The sequence below is a fragment of the Vulpes lagopus genome, chromosome X, assembly GCF_018345385.1.
Source record: "Vulpes lagopus strain Blue_001 chromosome X, ASM1834538v1, whole genome shotgun sequence".
Lineage (NCBI taxonomy): Eukaryota > Metazoa > Chordata > Mammalia > Carnivora > Canidae > Vulpes > Vulpes lagopus.
The window spans coordinates 31,710,510-31,730,345 of NC_054848.1; positions in this window are offsets into that span (position 1 = coordinate 31,710,510).

Consider the following 19,836-nt stretch of genomic DNA (forward strand, 5'->3'; position numbering starts at 1 on the left):
TTTTCTCATAATTTCCCATTCAAAGCCCATGGGAACTTGATTTCTTCATCTAGACAGGAATATATTTGCACCACAGGCAGTGTCATTCACATAGATTAGGAGTGAAGCCCTCCTGCTGGAGATTTGCAATGACAGCTGGCACATCCTCACATAACCACCCTGGAGCTGGCTGGCATTGGTGAAGTGATTTGGGTAAAGTCACATCTATAGCTAATCACAGCACATGACTTGTAGCTAGGACTCTTTGCTTACAATACAATGTAGCATACAATTTCCATACATATTTGGATATTCGGTTAAGATAAACAGATTTCTTTAGTATTTCACAATATAAATTCAATTTATTTATTTATTTATTTATTTTAAAATTTTTATTTTTATTCATGCGAGACACAGAGAGAGAGAGAGGCAGAGACACAAGCAGAGGGAGAAGCAGGCTCCCTGCGGGGAGCCTGATGTGGAACTCCATCCAGGGTCTCCAGGATCAGGCCCTGGGCTGAAGACGGTGCTAAATTGCTGAGCCACCTGGGCTGTCCAATTCAATTTATTTATAATGAGGAAAATTAACTCTTTTTTTTCAAATAAATGAGAATTCAGATAAGTGAATTCTTAGGCATTTTTTACATAGTCTTATTTCAACTTTCAGTTCTGAAATACTTGACAAATGAAAAATTGATTTAACTTATATTTGTTCCATGCTTTTAATAGTTTAGCCAGCATTTTCCATGCTTAACCTTTGTGTTTACTACAACTTTTCTATTCTAACCTACTTTTTAAAAAATATTTTATTTATTTATTCATGAGAGACACACAGAGAGAGGCAGAGACACCGGCAGAGAGGCTCCATGCAGGGAACCTGATGTGGGACTCGATCATGGGACTCCAGGATCACGTCCTGGGCCAAAGGCAGATGCTTAACCAACTGAGCCACCCAGGCCTATTATTATCTACTTATATTGGAGTTTTAGAACTCTGAGGTTTCCTCCTTCGTCATCCCTCTCAGTAGTTTTTTTTTTTTTTTTTCCTCTCATTAGTTTTTAAGACCCATTTCCCTCAGCCTCAGCCTTGGTCAAAGTGAACTGAATATTGATGTTAATCATGTGAGCTTTCTGAGGCCTAAATCTGTGGTTGAGTTGCATGCTACCTGGATCAATATGGAATAGCCAAAGGGGGATAATTGTTGAGAGAAATCAGATATTTAGTGAGATTATGCTTGAGAGAAGCTGGATCTTTTCCTGCCTTTTTTTTTTTTTTTTGCAGTTTTATACCTTTATTTGACAATCAGCGATTGGTTCTCATCCACATTAACAGTCTGTAGATTTTTGAAAGTGGTGACAGGTACCTAGGTAACCAGCATGTAGAGCTTGTTTGGTGAATCTAAATCCTCCTTACGTTTTCTGGACAACCACACACGGATACACTATGGAACATTCCTTATTCCTTTGGCCCAGACAGCTTTGTTGAGCCTGGTGTCAATACGCATATCTGGAGTTTCCATTTCCTTCATGACAAATTTCTGGATCTCTTTGAGTGCCCAAGGGGCATGCTTCTTGAAACCCACTCCATGGATACGTTTGTGAATGTTGATGGTGTATTCTCTGGTCACTACCTTGTTGATGGCAGAATGGCCCTTCTCGCCACCCTTCTTTGCCAGGGCCATTCTGCCGGGCCCTAGTTGGAGAGCTCTTTTCCTGCTTTGAATTTCAAGTTCTACACATCAGCAAGTGACTCAGATGCAATTTGCAATTCTGTTTTGAAAAATGAAGTGTATAAATGTTATCCTCTGTAGCATTACTACGTTCAGAGCCTTTCTTGTCTCTGTCCCTGTTCACATTGCTGTTTCTTAGCCAGCCAAACATACTTGGATACAAATAATCACTTCTAGTTTCTTGCTATTTTCTTTTGAATTGTGTATTGGGAGATAAAAACCTTTTTTTTTTTTTAAATCTTTGAATAAATCCAGAAGAGGAAATAGATAAAAGAAGGGAGAAGAAAAAAAAAAAGAAGGAAAAAAAAAAAAAAGAAGGGAGAAGAGAGGACTATGATTTGTTCATAAATTGGTTCTCTTCTGGTGGGGAAAAGACATTTATTGTTCCGGCCACTGTAGCTTTAAAGCCTAGAATTAGGCTCATGCCATCTTTGGGGACATCTGCCTTGATCTAGTTTCGAGAATATGCTTCTCAATTCATCCTCCCTAGGAATGTAGTGAAAATTGAACCTTGAACTTACTTCAATGTCTTCTCTCATTTTTGGTTTATAGTGCTGTTGCCTTATAGGGTATTGCCCTGGATATCAGAGAAGGGTGAGGATATCAACTCAAAAGACCACACTCTCAAAAAAAAAAAAAAAAAAAGACCACACTCTCTGCCTCAACGAAGACATTTACCCAAGAAATCCTTTTTTTTTTTTTTAAGACTTATGCATTTATTTGAGAGAGACAGTGTGGCGAGGGGCCAAGGAGGAGGGAGAAAGAGCATCCCAAGCAGACTCCTTGCTGATCAGAGGCTCATGACCTTGAGATCATGACCGGAGCTGAAATCAAGAGTCAGACTCTTACCCCAGTGAGCCACCCAAGCATCCCGCCAGGAATTCATTTTCAGGAGAACAAGGGGCAGAGGAAGCTGAGTGAAAGTTTAATCCAAATGAGGCATGGAGCAATACCTAAAATGCATAAATTATTTAAGTCAGAAATCAGATAAGTTTAAACTAAATTACATATACATACACCTATACATATGTATAATAAGTATGTGTATGTATTATATATGTGTGTATACATCTTATATTTATTTTTTTATATAACGTGTGTGTGAGTATGTGTGTGTGTATTTTACCACCTAAGAAGCAGGTGTATCTTGGACAAAGACCAGATTAGTTACAAAATAAATTATTTAAATTTATTGTGAAAAAATTTAAATTTAAAATTTAAATTTATTGTGTAAAATTTGCAACCCACCTGTGTTTTCTATCTTGGCTTACTTTTAATTGCCTTTAATTATGTCCCCTCCTAGACTGAAATCTCACTCAAAGCTTTAGTTTCTAGAAAAATCAAATGTACACAGTGTGTGTTCACTAATTAATTTCTGGATGAATTACTAATTAAAATTAATTATCTCAATTTCCTGAACATGGGAGAACTGAGTTTAAATGCGATTTTACTGTCACATGGAGGCAGCAAGGTAAAAATACCTATATGCTTTCCCTTTTATATAATGAATAATGGAAGCTTTGGGCAGGGAGGAAACATTTCTACTCTTATGTGTGATTTCACTATTAAGAAGCAATGTCTCAAAGTGAAAGATATTTCCCAAGTTGGGAACAACTCAAGATAAAACACATAAGCCCAGTAGTTAGAGCCTTAATTTCACACTCCAAGAGCCTCTTGGAGTCGTGAGGTGAACGACCATTGTGAAGTTTTCATCTTTTTTTTTCCCAATTTTTTTATTAATCTGTAATTGACATAATTTTATTTTATTTCTTTTAATTTTTATTTATTTATGATAGTCACACACAGAGAGAGACAGAGGCAGAGACACAGGCAGAGGGAGAAGCAGGCTCCATGCACCGGGAGCCCGACGTGGGACTCGATCCTGGATCTCCAGGATCGCGCTCTGGGCCAAAGGCAGGTGCCAAACTGCTGTGCCACCCAGGGATCCCCTGACATAATTTTAATATAAAATTAACTAATACTGTTTCAGGTATACAACATAATGATTCAAAATTTGTATATGTTGCAAAGTGATCACTACAATAAGTCTAGTTAACATCCATCGACGTATGTAGTTAACAAAGTTTTTTTTCATGTGATGAGGATTTCTAAGATTTAATCTCTTAGAAACTTTCACATATGCAATAGAGTGTTAATTTTAGTCACCATGCTGTACATTATATCCCTAGGACTTAATTTATAACTGAAAGGTTGTACCTTTTAACCACCTTTACCCAATTCTCCTACTTCCTGCCCCCCACCTCTGGCAAACACCAATCTGTTTTCTGTATCTGAGAGCTCTGTTCTTGTTTTTTGTTTTGGATTCCACATATAAGTGAGATTATAGGATTCTTTTTTCTTTTTTCTGGCTTTGTTTCAATTAGCATAATGCCCTCAAGGTCTGTCCATGTTGTTGCAAATGGCAAAATTCCATTTTTTTTTTTTTATGGCTGAGTAATAATTTGCAATTTTTATCTTCAGTGAAGGAAGCATGCATTGGTATCCAGCAGTGCACCAAGCACTTATATTGGCTGCAGGCCTATGAGTGAATTAGGCTCAAGAGCTTGGATATCCTTGCATAAAACACCTTTCAAGGAAATACTTGACAAGAAATGTAATCACACTCCTCTCCCTTCACACAATTACCAGAGGGGAAATAGAGTTTTAGCAAGAACATGACAGCTGTAAGTTTTATTGTTTATTAAACATGCAATCAATCACCAGGAATTTTCATAAAGAGGAATCCAAGAATATGTCTGGAAATTTCATTCATTGAAATTAATCTTGATATATCTTTCCAAGAAATTTGAAAACAGGGATTGTATTTTATTGAAGGAAAATGTGTGATTTATATGTATGAACTTAACTTGGCTGAGCTTTTGAATCAGGTTCCCTTCTTCCTGTAGGAAGCTAAAGATCCTTTGACATTTTTCAAAGAGAATGGACTCTCCACCTGGATTCTATACACTGATTACTATATAACTCTTGAGTGTTCAGCCATTTCACTATTAGATTCTAATTTGTTCTCCTATAAATCACTTTAAGGGAGGCATACTGAATAGAAAAAACTAATAATCCTTTCAAATATCTGTCAAGACTTTACTGCTTAATACATATGGCCTCCAGCTAGTTGAGCATCACTACATTATCAAGGACAGCATCATTAAGTGAGAGGAGAGACTAGGTATCTAGGGCAAAAGTGCTAATCAACTACAAGCTGCTGGGTTTGATGTCTTCAGTAGTCTACATGACAAGGAGCTTGTGGACCTGTTGAATTGCACTGGGTTAAATCAGGAGGCTTTTATCAATCTTGAAAAACAATTTTACATGATTTACCAGAAATGAGAGTAAAAGCTTTACCAAAGAGCATATGCTACTGGCAAAACTGTCAAAATAGATTTTGGTGAAATAAATATTTTTAAGTCTATCTTGGGGGCAAAATATGGTTTTTCTGGGGTGAAAGGGTGCATATCATCCTGACAGTTTTGCCAAATAAATAGATAATTTCTCTATTTGACAAATGTTTTCAGGGTGCCATTATTTTTGGAAATGTTTCCTTAGAGGCAGCCTCTCTTCTGTCCTGCCCACTGTTCCCTTATGGTGTATTCAATAAACTTATGTTTCCTTAAAAGAGAGAGAGAGAGAAAAGAAAAAAGAAACTTTCTTTTAATCAATTTTGCAAAGGATATCTTCCAAAAGAGTGTACAAAAATTGTTCCATGTCTTTTTTTTTTAAAGATTTTATTTATTTATTCATGAGAGACACACAGAGACACAGGCAGAGGGAGAAGCAGGCTCCATGCAGGGAGCCTGATGTGGAACTCGATCCTGGGATCCAGGATCACGCCCTGGGCCAAAGGCAGATGCTTAACTGCTGAGCCACCCAGGCGTCCCATTCCATGTCTTTATAGACTTTAGGGTATCAGAAATCTGGAAAGACCATGGGGATCTATGTAATCCTGAATTTTTAAAGTTGAAGAAAACAAAATAGAGTTTATTTATTAAATATGTTTTAGCATGTTTTTAGAGTTCTTTTTTTTTTTTAAGGATTTATTTTACTTATTCATGAGAGAGAGAAAGAGAGAGAGGCAGAGACACAGGCAGAGGGAGAAGCAGGCTCGATGCAGGGAGCCCGACGCAGGACGGGACTCGATCCCGGGTCTACAGGATCACACCCTGGGCTGAAGGAGGCGCTAAACCGCTGACCCACTTGGGCTGCCCGCAAAATAGAATTTACATGACCTGATTAATGTCATTAGTTTGGTGGCAGAATCTGAAGCTGAGGACAGAGAGCATTCACTGAGCATACATTATTTCATAGTTGCTCTTCTATGTCCTTTATATCTATTAACTTTTGTAGATTACAAAACCCTATCAGGCAGGTATCGTCATCATCCTCCTCTTTCCTCATTCTTCTGAAGATTCTTTCCATGTACACACAGATCAGTACTCAGCAAAGATTCAAGGGGTGTTTTCTGTAGTTAAAAGGATGAATTAAACACAACAGAGCAGAATTCTCCCTCTTTTCTGCTTCCTCTTTTTAGTACTTTGCTGCTTAAATTCTAGGTTACTCAGCCTCTCTGACTCAGAGTTTTGTCTCCTTAACTTAGTAAGATCACTGGAGTCTGTTTCTTTCCCCCTTCCTTGCACTTCAAACTACTTGGTGTTAAAAAAAAAAAATTCAGCGAGTGGATTTTAGAGATCTTATTGCCTTTTATTCAATGATTCGTGAATAGGGCAGAATTCCATCTAGCAGATAGAAAGGAATTCCAAAGAGTTGTACAAAATGAGAAACTTTAATAGGTAGAAGGGGGGCAAGAAACTATAATTAAGGTAGGTATTAAGTCTTGATCTGATTATGTCGGCTTAGCACAAGTGACTTCATTTTGAGCCAGTTGTCTCTGTAAAGTGCCTATATGCTAGCTGGAACAGCCATAGCCTCAGTTTAACATGTATCCCTTCTCTCATGGATTAGTCTTGCACTTCCATTGACCAATGTCTGTGTGGGGGAGGAAATACTATTTTTTTCTACCCTTCTAGGTTTTTGGCTAAGACCTCACTGTAATAAAAGAGTAATAGGAGAAAAACAAAAATTGAATAAAATGTGTACCTCCTGTATACATGGAAGATGCCCAGGAAAACCGATTAATTCCCCAAATAGTCTAAGCCATAACCTTGAATATCATCGACAGCTAAAGACAAAGGATGTTGGGGGTGGGGAGCCAGTTCAAGGCAATTTTTAGGCAAAGCACAGTAGATGAGGGCATGGTTATGCAGATTTAAGTCCATGTCTTCATTGAAGAGTTTCTTTTTATTTTTTTTTAAAGATTTTATTTACTTATTTATTCATGAGAGACAGAGAGAGAGAGGCAGAGACACAGGCAGAAGGAGAAGCAGGCTCCATGCAGGGAGTCCAACGTGGGACTCGATCCCGGGACTCCAGGATCATGCCCTGGGCAGAAGGCAGCGCTAAACTGCTGAGCTACCAGGGCTGCCCAATTGAAGAGTTTCTAGAAATTTAGTTAATTTATCTTTCTGGTGCAGAAGGGAAACCCTCTTACACATAGAGATTTCCCTTATGAATATAAATTTGTGTTTGCTATTTTTTAAAAATAACCAGCCTAAACCTTATGCCTAAGAGGCATATGTTGTGGTGGCAAATTCTGTTCCCCTTAATCTGAAAAGTTGTTTTCATATTTTTTGTTTACTTTTCTAGTTGCCTGAGATGGGAAGGCAATGTATATAGTAATTAATTCTTTTACCAGTTAATTTTACTGCTATTGTCCCACATGTTATGTTATAATCTAAATTTATTTCAATCTCTTACTTGCTGTGTGACCTTAAATAAATAGCTGAATTTTATTCCACTTAAGGGACTAGCCATGTGAATAGTAAGGAAATTCATCCTTATTACACTGTATAGAATTTTGTTGATGTATGAAGGTCCTGATGACATCTTGAGTATAAATCTTGGGTTTTGTTAAGCTAATAAACATTTTAATCTTTAGTTCCTCACTTTTATTTTTTTTTTAAATTTTATTTACTTATGATAGTCATACAGAGAGAGAGAGGCAGAGACACAGGCAGAGGGAGAAGCAGGCTCCATGCACCGGGAGCCCGATGTGGGATTTGATCCCGGGTCTCGAGGATCGTGCCCTGGGCCAAAGGCAGGCGCCAACTGCTGCACCACCCAGGGATCCCAGTTCCTCACTTTTAAAGTAGGTATGAGAATAGTAACTATTTCTATATTTTCATGTTTTATATATTACAGTTTATTATTATAGAATCATTTTAAAAAGTCATGTATGTAAAGAACTTAGGTCAATACCTGGCATTTATTAATATACTTTTAGGGGAGTGGTTATGTTATAAAATGGCTCAGTTTGCATTAAAAAAATGTTACAAGAAGGGATATTAGAGTTCATTATACTGCTTCGTAATTTTTTTAAAAGATTTTACTTATTTATTCATGAGAGACACAGAGAGACAGGCAGAGGGAGAAGCAGGCTCCATGCAAGGAGCTTGATGTGGGACTTGATCCCAGGTCTCCAGGATCAGGCCCTGGGCTGAAGGCGGCACTAAACCGCTGAGCCACCCGGGCTGCCCTGCTTCGTAATTTTTGAGCATAATTTATTTTTTGTAGTTTGCAATTTAAGGATGAACAAGTTTGTTTCCATAAGGCTGCCATTTCAACAAATACTTCTTGAAAGCTTCCTATATATAAAACACTGTATTGGGTACATGTCATAAGCAAACATTGTCTATATATATACCATCTATGTCATCAAATATCTTACAATCTAACCATCAACTGTACATTGAAAGAGCTCCTTTCACACAAGGATATAGCTACCTTACCATAGTCTAGAATAAGACCTTTATTTTATTTTTTAAAGATTTTATTTATTTATTCATGAGAGAGAGAGGCAGAGACATAGGCAGGGAGAGAAGCAAGCTCCATGCAGGAAGCCCAGTGTGGGACTCGAACCTGGGATCCGGGGATCATGCTTGGGCCAAAGGCAGACACCCAACCGCTGAGCCACCCACGCGTCCCTAGAATAAGACCTTTAATATCATTCTTTAAAATATTTCAAATCTTTATGACGTTTTTATTTTCACCTGAAGTGTCCTCGTCCCTTGTCTTTTATGTGTGGATTTATTTTTCTCATGACTAATGTAGCCTCCAGGAAAGAGATTTATTCTTCCTGCCTTATGCATCTTTGTACTGACCCAAGCTACCCCTTATAACAGTGCATTTTGTCTATCCCCAGCACAAAGCCAATATATATTTTATTACCATTTAAAATTATCTTTGTTCTTTTAATTCCAACCCCTAAGCTGAGTTTGTCATTAATTTTTCATAAATTCATTAAAGGAAAATAAGTCAGGATCACTGTGAAAGTCTAAATAGCATATGATGAAGTGACCAAGCTTTTGGTAACAACCCACCCTTCTAAGTTGGTACCTAAAACTTATGATCAAGGGCAAAGATCTAAACAAGCATCATATTTCTATAAAATGGAAGGGAAAGTCACTCAATACTGAAGTTGACATAGGAATAAACTAATTTAAAAACACTATGCTTCTAGCTAATCTTTTTTTTTTTTTAAAGATTTTATTTCTTTTTTCATTAGAGACACAGAGAGAGACAGAGACATAGGCAGAGGGAGAAGCAAAGGGAGAAGCAGGCTCCCTGCAGGCAGCCTGATGCAGGATTTGATCCCTGACCCTGGGATCACACCCTTGAGCCTAAGGCAGAGGCTCAATCACTGAGCCACCCAGGCGTCCCTGCTTCCAGCTAATCTAAAAGTAATTCCCCAGAGAAAAAATTTTTTTAAAGATTTTATTTATTCATGACAGACACACACACACACACACACACACAGAGAGAGAGAGAGAGAGAGAAGCAGAGACACAGGCAGAGGGAGAAGCAGGCTCCATGCAGGGATTCCAGGTCTCCAGGACCACACCCCAGGCTGAAGGTGGTGCTAAACCCCTGGGCCACCAGGGCTGCCCTACAGAGGAATTCCTATAACTTAACACGACAGGGTGAATACTTTGGCGTGAAATACTCTGTAGGCTTTTCTGTATGTTGAAAGGAGGAATTAACTGTAACGTACACCATGTTGTAATGTCGTGCTTCTGTTGTTAAACTGCACTTTGGTTGAAATTACATGTTTGCTGGTATTGTTTTTTTTTTTTTTTTTTTTGCTGGTATTGTTTTATTGAACATTGTTGCATCTTTTACTTTGTCCTGCTCTTTTATACCTAAAGCCTGCTCCTGAGTCATGATTTGCCTCTTTTCTTTCCCTATGACCCACTGTTCATATAATATTAAAAACTTTACTCCCTGTAGCTCCTCACCATGTACTTTGCTTTCTACACAGGCTCCCTGGATACTGCTACTGCCTTGCATTTATCTTCATCTTTTGCATTTGTGAATCTAAAATTGTGTTGATGCCACCTTGATAGGAGTATCCCTCTCTTATTTTACCTCAGATCTAGCCTGTATATTCCTGGTTTGCAAGATCCTACATGCCCCCTACATCCATAGTGGGATTATTCTATCATTACACGGTACCACTAAGAGACATGTATGGCATTGAGGATCATGTGACACATATTTCACAAAATCCAGACGCTCTGGGCAATATGCCACATGATTTCTTTCTAGCTTTAGATTCTTGTCTCCAACTCTCAATATAGTTACTGCACTGTATCACATCATAGTATTATCCAAATTGGATTATTTACCATGTCCCTGGTCTACCTCTTCTCTGCTTTCTTCTACTTCAAATATCTTAGCAAGTTCTCTCTTTGTTAATTAAAATCAGCTTCATTTACTTAAAGATTTTTTTAAGTAGGCTCCAGGCCCAGCATGGAGCTCAATGCAGGTCTTGAACTCACTACCCTGAGATCAAGACCTGAGCTAAGATCAAGAGTTGGATGCTTCACTGACTGAGCTAACTAGGTGCCCCTACTTTTTTTTTTAAGATTTTATTTCTTTATTTGAGAGATACAGAGATAGCAATAGAGACAGAGAAGAGAGGGAGAAGCAGGCTCCCCATGGAGCAGGGAGCCCAACGTGGGGCTCCATGCCAGGATCCTGAGATCATGACTTGAGCCGAAGGCAGACGCTTAACTGACTGAGACACCCAGGTGCCGCTACTTAAGGATTTTTCTTAAATTTGACACACAGTGTTATATTAGTTTCAGGTGTGCAGCATTGTGATTCAACATCTTTATGTTCTGCTATGCTCACAAGTGTAGCTACCATCTGTCAGCATACAGCACTATAACAGGATCATTGACTATATTTCCTGTTCTGTACTTTTTACCTCCATGACTTATTCATTCCATAACTAGAAGCCTATACCTCTCACTCTTCTTAACCCATTTTACCTGCTCCCCTTGCCCCCAGCCCATTACCTTATGTCTGACAACAGTTTGTTGTCTACATTTATAGATATGATTCTGCTTTTTGTTTTGTGTTTTAGATTTCACATATGATCAGCTTCATTTATTTAAGTTTCTGTTTTCTCCCTAATCTGGTCCAGAGCATCGTATGATTTTTACCTTTTTTTTTTCTTGAGAGACACAGAGAGAGACAGAGTGGCAGAGAGAGGCACAGAGGCAGAGACACAACACAGGCAGAGGGAGAAGCAGGTTCCATGCAGGGAGCCCGACGTGGGACTCGATCCCAGGTCTCCAGGATCACTCCCTGGGCTGAAGGTGGTGCTAAACCACTGAGCAACCCAGGCTGCCCCCCTTCCTTTTTTTTTAACTTTTATTTATTTGTTTGAGAAGGAAACAGGGTAAGGGTGAGAGTTGGGGGAGGGCAGAGGGAGAGATTTTTTTTAAAAGATTTTATTTATTTATTCATGAGAGACACACAGAGAGAGAGAGAGAGAGAGAGAGAGAGAGAGAGGCACAGGCAGAGGGAGAAGCAGGCTCCATGCAGGGAGCCTGACGTGTGGGACTCAATCCCCAGTCTCCAGGATCAGGCCCTGGGCCAAAGGCAGTACTAAACCACTGAGCCACCGGCTGCCTAGAGGGAGAGAATTTTGAAGGAGACTCCACTGAGGTGTGGAGCCTAAAGCAAGGCTCAATCCCACCACCCATGGGATCCTGATCTGAGCTGTAACCAAGAGCTGGACACTTAACTCACTAAGTCACCCAGGCAACCCCAGAGTACCCTATGATTTTTTAAAAAATCATAAACACACATACATTTCAGGCAATTAGTGGATAGAAACTGAAAAAAGGGTTTTCTTAGTATCCTTTATTCCTTTTTTAGCACGAGTGCCTAAAAATACCCAGATATTTCCCACAACATGTGCCATCTTTATATACAGGAGTAGGCCTTCTGTTGTCCCTACAATCCTGTGTCTCTGATCTGTCACCGTTCAGTCCCTTATTAGTGGTGGCACAGCATGGAATGAGTACTCTGTTACAGTATGTGTTGTTCTCACAAAACATGTTTTTTTTTTTTTTAAACTATTTTAAACATTTTTTTTAAATCTTTATTTATTTATGATAGTCAGAGAGAGAGAGAGAGAGAGAGAGAGGCAGAGACACAGGGAGAGGGAGAAGCAGGCTCCATGCACCGGGAGCCCGACGTGGGATTCGATCCCAGGTCTCCAGGATCACGCCCTGGGCCAAAGGCAGGCGCCAAACCGCTGCGCCACCCAGGGATCCCCCTCACAAAACATGTTTTGAGAATAATTATTGTATTCTTTGCCTGGAACAAAAAAATATGGGCCAATATATGAAACAGCAGGACAGATGCCCCAAATATATTTATAGAGATAGACAAGTCAAAAGAACAACCAGTATTACTAAATAAGGAAGTTTTTATTTTTAAAATTTTTTTAAAGATTTATTTATTCATGAGAGCCACAGAGAGAGGCAAAGACATAGGCAGAGGGAGGAGAAGCAGGCTCTATGCAGGAGCCTGATGTGGGACTCGATCCTGGAACTCCAGTATCACAACCTGAGCCAAAAGCAGACGCTCAACCGCTTGAGCCACCCAGGTGTCCCAATAAAGAAGCTTTTATTTTTTATTTTTTTTATGAAGGAGTCTTTTTTTAAAGATTTTTTTTTTAATTTTTATTTATTTATGATAGTCACAGAGAGATAGAGAGAGAGGCAGAGACACAGGCAGAGGGAGAAGCAGGCTCCATGCACCGGGAGCCTGACGTGGGATTCGATCCAGGGTCTCCAGGATCGCGCCCTGGGCCAAAGGCAGGCGCCAAACCGCTGCGCCACCCAGGGATCCCTTAAAGATTTTATTTATTTATTCATAGAGACACAGAGAGAGAGAGAGAGAGAGAGAGGCAGAGAGGCAGAGAGGCAGAGACACAGGGAGAAGCGGGCTCCATGCAGAGAGCCTGACATGGGACTCCATCCAGGGTCTCCAGGATCATGCCCTGGGCTGCAGGCAGCGATAAACTGCTGCACCACGGGGGCTGCCCCTAAAGAAGGTTTTTTTTTTTTTTCTAAAGAAGTTTTTTTTTTTTTTTAATTTTTTATTTATTTATGATAGTCACAGAGAGAGAGAGAGGCAGAGACACAGGCAGAGGGAGAAGCAGGCTCCATGCACCGGGAGCCTGATGTGGGATTCGATCCCGGGTCTCCAGGATCGCGCCCTGGGCCAAAGGCAGGCGCCAAACCGCTGCACCACCCAGGGATCCCTCTAAAGAAGTTTTTAAACCAGATTAGTTGTCATCCATTTTCCTTCAAGGAGGATATGCAGTATATCTTTGACATAAAAGTTCTGTGATTTGCCCTACATAGCTTAGTACAAAGACCATATTTCTAGGAAAATGGAAAAATTAACATAGTAATGCTTGCAGGTTTTCTGATTCACTTGGTACTTTGTGGAGAATTTTCTTATAGCCATTCATTCAGATTATGCTTAAGTACCATGTTCTCCATTAAAGCTGTTCCTATTAGAGGAGTGTTACATATATCACACTCATTTTTTTTAATTTTTATTTATTTATGATAGTCACACACAGAGAGAGAGAGGCAGAGACATAGGCAGAGGGAGAAGCAGGCTCCATGCACCGGGAGCCCGACGTGGGACTTGATCCCGGGTCTCCAGGATCGCGCCCTGGGCCAAAGGCAGGCGCTAAACCGCTGCGCCATCCCTATATCACACTCATTGTGTCTCAAAAGGGTTCTTGTAGTACTTACCATTCTTGATAGGCTCTCTTTGTGGACAAGACATGTTGCTTATTTCATTGTAACTCCAATGTCAGTATCAACAATGATTTAAACATAGACTACTAATGGGGCAGCTGGCTGGCTCAGTCGGTAGGGCATGGGACTCTTGATCTCAGGGTCGTGAGTTTAAACTCCATGTTGTGTATAGAGCTTACTTTATTACTTTTTTATTTTTATTTTTGTGTATAGAGCTTACTTTATTACTTTTAAATTTTTATTTTTAAAGATTTTTAGTTATCCATTCATGAGAGACACAGAGAGAGGCAGAGAGAGAAGCAGGCTCCCTATGGGGAACCCGATGTGGGACTCCCCCGGACTTCCGGATCACACCCTAAGCCAAAGGCAGACACTCAACCGCTGAGCTACCCAGGCCGCCCTGGCTTGGTTCTTTATACATGATGTCAATTCAAATTCTTTATACCTGTGCAAGTTCAGATTCTGAACTATCAGATCTTTAAGGTCCCTTAGAATCTTCAAAAATATTTATCAGCCAAAAAAATCCCCTTTTTTTGAATGTGACTTTCAAGGCCTATGGGTGTTGGAGAGCTGACATTCATGGAACATTGGTGAATTTAATGAATTGAGTATTATAAGAGCATGTCCACTGATGTGCGCCCTTTGTGAGGCACTGTGGTCTGATGCAGTGTGGACTATTAATGTTGTCATCTGTCTTTGTCTTCTGTACTGCTGTAAGCCTTATATCCTAGGCATGAATTGCTTCCTCCAGAAGCCTGAAGAGCTCTCTCCTTCATCTCCACTGCATGTTCATTTGTAGGGGAAGAAACTTTTTTTTTTTTTTTGTAGGGAGGAAGCTTAAGACCTTTCTGGAACCAACTCTATGTCTGAAATACTCTACCTTCTATAGTAGAATATTCTATTCACCTTCTGTAATAAAGTTGTGTTTTATTTGTCCCCTAGAGAATGTGATGGTGTTTGGCACCATAGTAAAAATAAGATAAATGGGTAAGATAAATGAAATAAAAAAGCAGTTAAGCAGCAAAGACCTGAATTGGTTAACTCAGCCCCAGAGGCTTGTGCTTATTTGCAGAGAGGCTCTTTGTATAGAACAAGAAAGTACACATAAAGAAGGAGCATTTGAATGATGGGGCATATTCCCCAGGAGGTAATACAAGTCCTTCTAAAATACAGAAGCATGTATAAGCCCTCAATCTGCAAATGCTTAGTCTTTGAAGTTATGCATTGCATCGATTTCAACAACACCACTTAAAAAATGAATGTAGAAAAGCTAGAACACTAAAACATAGTTGCTGAACTTTAGGAAGCAGAATATCTGGATAATAGAGACTAAAAAATCTGTGATTATTGTTCCAATTATGAAAGCTGGTAGGGCCTAGTCTTTCACAAAGGAGTGTTGTGATGTAGAATTTGAGAAATCCTATTGCCAAATGGGAGATGAAAAATCAGAGCAATGAAAGAAGATGTAGAGGAAATTTGGGATGAAGGGGCTACTTTAATCACTCCCAATAATCAAGGTTGGTACCACAGCCATGATTCATTTATTATGTATGAATTTGTAATTTCCTGCTTGGCTATTGGTTAATAGAATATAGCTCAATTCATTCCTTTGCTTTCATACTTTTACTGTGACCTCTTTTTGTTGTCTATAAAATCCTAAGAAAGAACTCATTTGAGGGACGCCTGGGTAGCTCAGTGGTTAAGCGTCTGACTTTTGGCTCAGGTTGTGATCCTGGAGTCCCAGGATTGAGTCCCACATCAGGCTCTCTGCATGGAGCCTGCTTTTCCCTCTACCTATGTCTCTGCCTCTCTCTCTGTGTCTCTCATGAAAAAATAAATAAAATCTTAAAAAAAAAAAAAAGATTTGCCCCATGTGCCTTTAGGAAAAAAAAAGAACACATTTGAGAATTATTAAGGAGAGACATTTAATTAATTGTGCATCAAACCAAGATCATAGTCATGGTATTGATTTTTTAATTTCAGAAACCAGGCAATTTTAGGTTATGAAATCAGTGCCCTAAGGTAGAGAAACTCTATTTGGATAATTGTTCTCTTTCAGAATGGTCTTGAATTGGGATAAGGTTGGGATAAAAGGCAAGTCTAGGTTAAGTCCCTCTTTTTACATATCATATTTTGTGATACTGTAAACAGTAGTAGGATGATCAAAAAGACCGGCATCGAAGAGTTTGTCAGAGGCTCAGCAGGATCTTAAAGGCATCCCAGCCAAGAACATTGCTGGACAAAAAGGAAAGTTGAAGTGTCAGGAAAAGGAGTCCTGGGGGTATGGCTGGATACCCACTAGAAGATCATAAGCAACTGCTGAAAGGAGTTTTGATTTGGTGTCTTCATCAGGTAGGGAAAGAGTTGAAATCTTTCTGAGAAGCAGAAGGATATGATTTGAGTTAATCTTACCAAAAATGATTCTGGAAGTGCTGCTTCATGGAGGGTCCATTAGAAACAAAGAGACTTGAGCATATATGTCCCAACAAAAGTCCATTCTTTTCTTCCTTTCTTTCTTAGTGTATATTTACTGAAAGTAGTTGAGGTGACTATTCCAACATTAAGTTAGTGTTTGAATCAGAGGCATTGAACTAATTTCCTTTTCCTTTGATGAAAAGGAGAAAAATACTATTCCCTTATCTTTGTCTTGTTAAGAGAGATAGCTGTATGATCTGTATGACAGATCATCAAGGATTATATGAGGATTGAAGACAGATTTGTTATAAGCCAAAGAGTTCTAGGCAGTCAAGATTCAGAGAATCTATCCGAGAAGGGAGAAGACACTTTTTTCCAGAGATCTAGAGTTGAGCAATGGAGGAGAAAAATTCACTGAGTGGGTGTTAAGCAGCAAATACTTAAAGACAGGGCTTTTAGTCAGGCAAAAGGGGACCTGAAAGACTTAGGGTGAAAAGAAGCCCTCATACAAAGATGACAACCAATCAATGTTTGTCATGAGAAAGACTAAGTTGAACTTAGTTGCTGTTTTTGGTTTAAAGTTGTCAAAGATCCGTATAATATGAGAAATGAAAAAAAAAAGGAATCATAAAATTTATAAGGTAAACAAAAATATTAGGGAAAAATTAACTTAATATTTCATGGTTTTCGTAGTGCTAGAATGCATGATTGCCATTGAGGACAACATGTGATGGAAATAAGACAGAAAGACAAATGCCATATGATCTCACTTTTATGTGGAATCTAAAGATAAAAGGAAAAAAACCCAAGCTTATAGTTAGAACAGATTTGTGGTTGCCAAAGGCAGGGATTGGGGGTGAGCAAAATGGCTGAAGGAGGTCAAAAGGTACATCCATTTATAAAATAAGACTAGGGGTGTAATATACAGCATCGTTACTGTAGTTAATAACACTCCATTGCATATTCAAAAGTCACTAAGAGTAGATCTTAAAAGTTCTCCTCACTAGAAAACAAAATTCTGTAATTATCTGAGGTAATGGATATTAACTGGACTTGTTGTGGTGGTCATTTCTCAAGATATACAAAAATACTGAATCACTTGTACACCTGAAACTAATATAATGTTGTATGTCAATTATACCTCAATTTTAAGAGAGGAATCTTCCCCCACCCCAAACAGTGTTGCAGAATCTATATCACGGAAATTACTCCTTCTAGAATCATCTTTTTTTTTTTTTAAATAGTCTCTGCAGGCTGAGACTTTTTTTTTTTTTTAAGATTTATTTATTTACTAATGAGAGACAGAGATAGGCAGAGATATAGGCAGAGGGAGAAGCAGGCTCCATGCAGGGAGCCGGATGTGGGACTCAATCCCAGATCCTGGAATCAGGCCCTGAGCCAAAGGCAGACACTCAACCACTGAGCCACCCAGGTGTCCCTAGAATCCTCTTAAATAGACCGATATGGACTTCTGGTGAGAAGAGAAAGGCCACTAGAGAATAGGTGAATTCCAAGGTGAGCCATAGAAAGTTTATTATTATTACTTTTAGCCATACAATGAAAGAAATATATTGGAAGCAGTAAAGGAGAGAGGATGTAGGATATGAGGGCAATGTAAGGGGGGTTAAGAGAGTAGAAGCACAAACAGTAATATTCTGGAGGTTTTACTGGTGATTTTTTAGAAGAGATATTTCCAGTATCAACGTGCTTCTTAGTAGTCTATAATCTTCCTTCATTATCCCAGACTTTTAGTAAAAGTCTACTATAAACAATAGCTTTTTAACAAACTGTATTCTGGGAAAATGAAGGGAAATTGATGAGGTCCAGCATAGGATAACGTGCAGGGCAAGAGGAGAAGAGAATAGCAGTTAGAAAAAAACAACTGAAAATGCAGGAACAAGAAATAGGAGCCAAAGGGACAAAGGAAAGTGCAGCTCTCTTCCCCCACCCTTTTGAGGGAACCCTTGGACTCCCAGGACTTTCCCTAGTATCTGGGATGAGGACTTGAACCATTTTATTTAGCTATTAAAGAAAGCATAAGGGTGACCTCAGCAAGCTCGAATCTTGGGAGACCTAGCAGACATTTGGAATACATTTAGGATTGTATCAGACAATAACAGAGTAACTAATACAGTTCCTTTTTCTTTTTAAGATTTATTTATTTGAGAGAGAGAGAGAGAGAAAGAGAGAGGGTATGTATAAGGGGGTGGGGAAGGGCAGAGGGAGAGGGAGAGAGAATCCCAAGCCACACCCTGTGCAGAGTATGGGAGCCTGACATGGGGCTGAATCTGAGGACCCTGAGTCAGACGCTTGACTGACTGTGCCACCCACGTGCCCCTAATGAGGTTTCTTTTAACTGAAGTGAAAATTAACATAGAATAGTCAGAAGACCAAAGCCAGTACTAGAATTGGGTCTCTAGATGCCTACTCTCTGGCCTTTTTTTCCCACTACAAAATTTTCATACCAAGCCTAAAGGAAAATTTAGAAAACATGCACTAATTTTAAGTTAAGATAGTTTATAAAACACGCAAACATTGATCATCATTATAATTTTACTTAATGTCTATTATATTGTTCATTCTTACTCTGTATTTTTCATGTGATAAGGTTTAAAAACAAAACAAGCTGGTAGCCCGGGTGGCTCAGCGGTTTAGCGCTGTGTTCAGCCCAGGGCGTGATCTTGGAGACCCGGGATCGAGTCCCACATCGGCCTCCCTGCATGGAGCCTGCTTCTCCCTCTGTCTGTGTCTCTGCTTCTCTCTCTCTCAATCATGAATAAATAAACAAAATAAAAAAAAAAAAAGCAAACAAAATATATGACTATATATTTCTATATATAGAAATTGAGAGATGCTCTAAGTCAATTAATTAAAAATATAGTCTTTGCCCTTATAAAATTTTACCTAAACTATAAAACAGTGTATGCTCAAAGAAAACAAAAATATATATCTTGTCAACTATGTGACAGTTCCTAAATGGGGCAATTACTTAAGAATCTGCTGCCAACATTGTGTTTCAACTGTAGTTTGATTAAAAAGGAAATAGATTAAAAAGGAAAAAAGAATTTGCTGCCTTAAGAAGTTTTGTAGTTTCAATGTAGAACTAGGTAATATATAAAAATAAATATTCTTATCATTAAATATTGAGTTAAAGGTAAAATAATTCTAATTATGTAAACTCATTTGACATATTTCAATACATTCTAGAGGGATTTGATTTACTTGCAAGATAAAGTTTTGGGGATGCCTGGATGTCTTGGGATTGAGCCCCACATCTGGCACCCTGCTCAGTGGGGAGTCTGCTTTTCCCTCTCCCTCTGGCCTGCCCCTCTGCCTGGGTTCTTTTTTTTTTTTTTTTTTTTTAAAGATTTTATTTATTTATGCATGAGAGACACACAGAGAGTGAGAGAGGCAGAGACCCAGGCAGAGGGAGAAGCAGGCTCCATGCAGGGAGCACGATGTGGGACCTGATCCCAGACCTCCAGGATCACGCCCTGGGCCGAAGGCAGG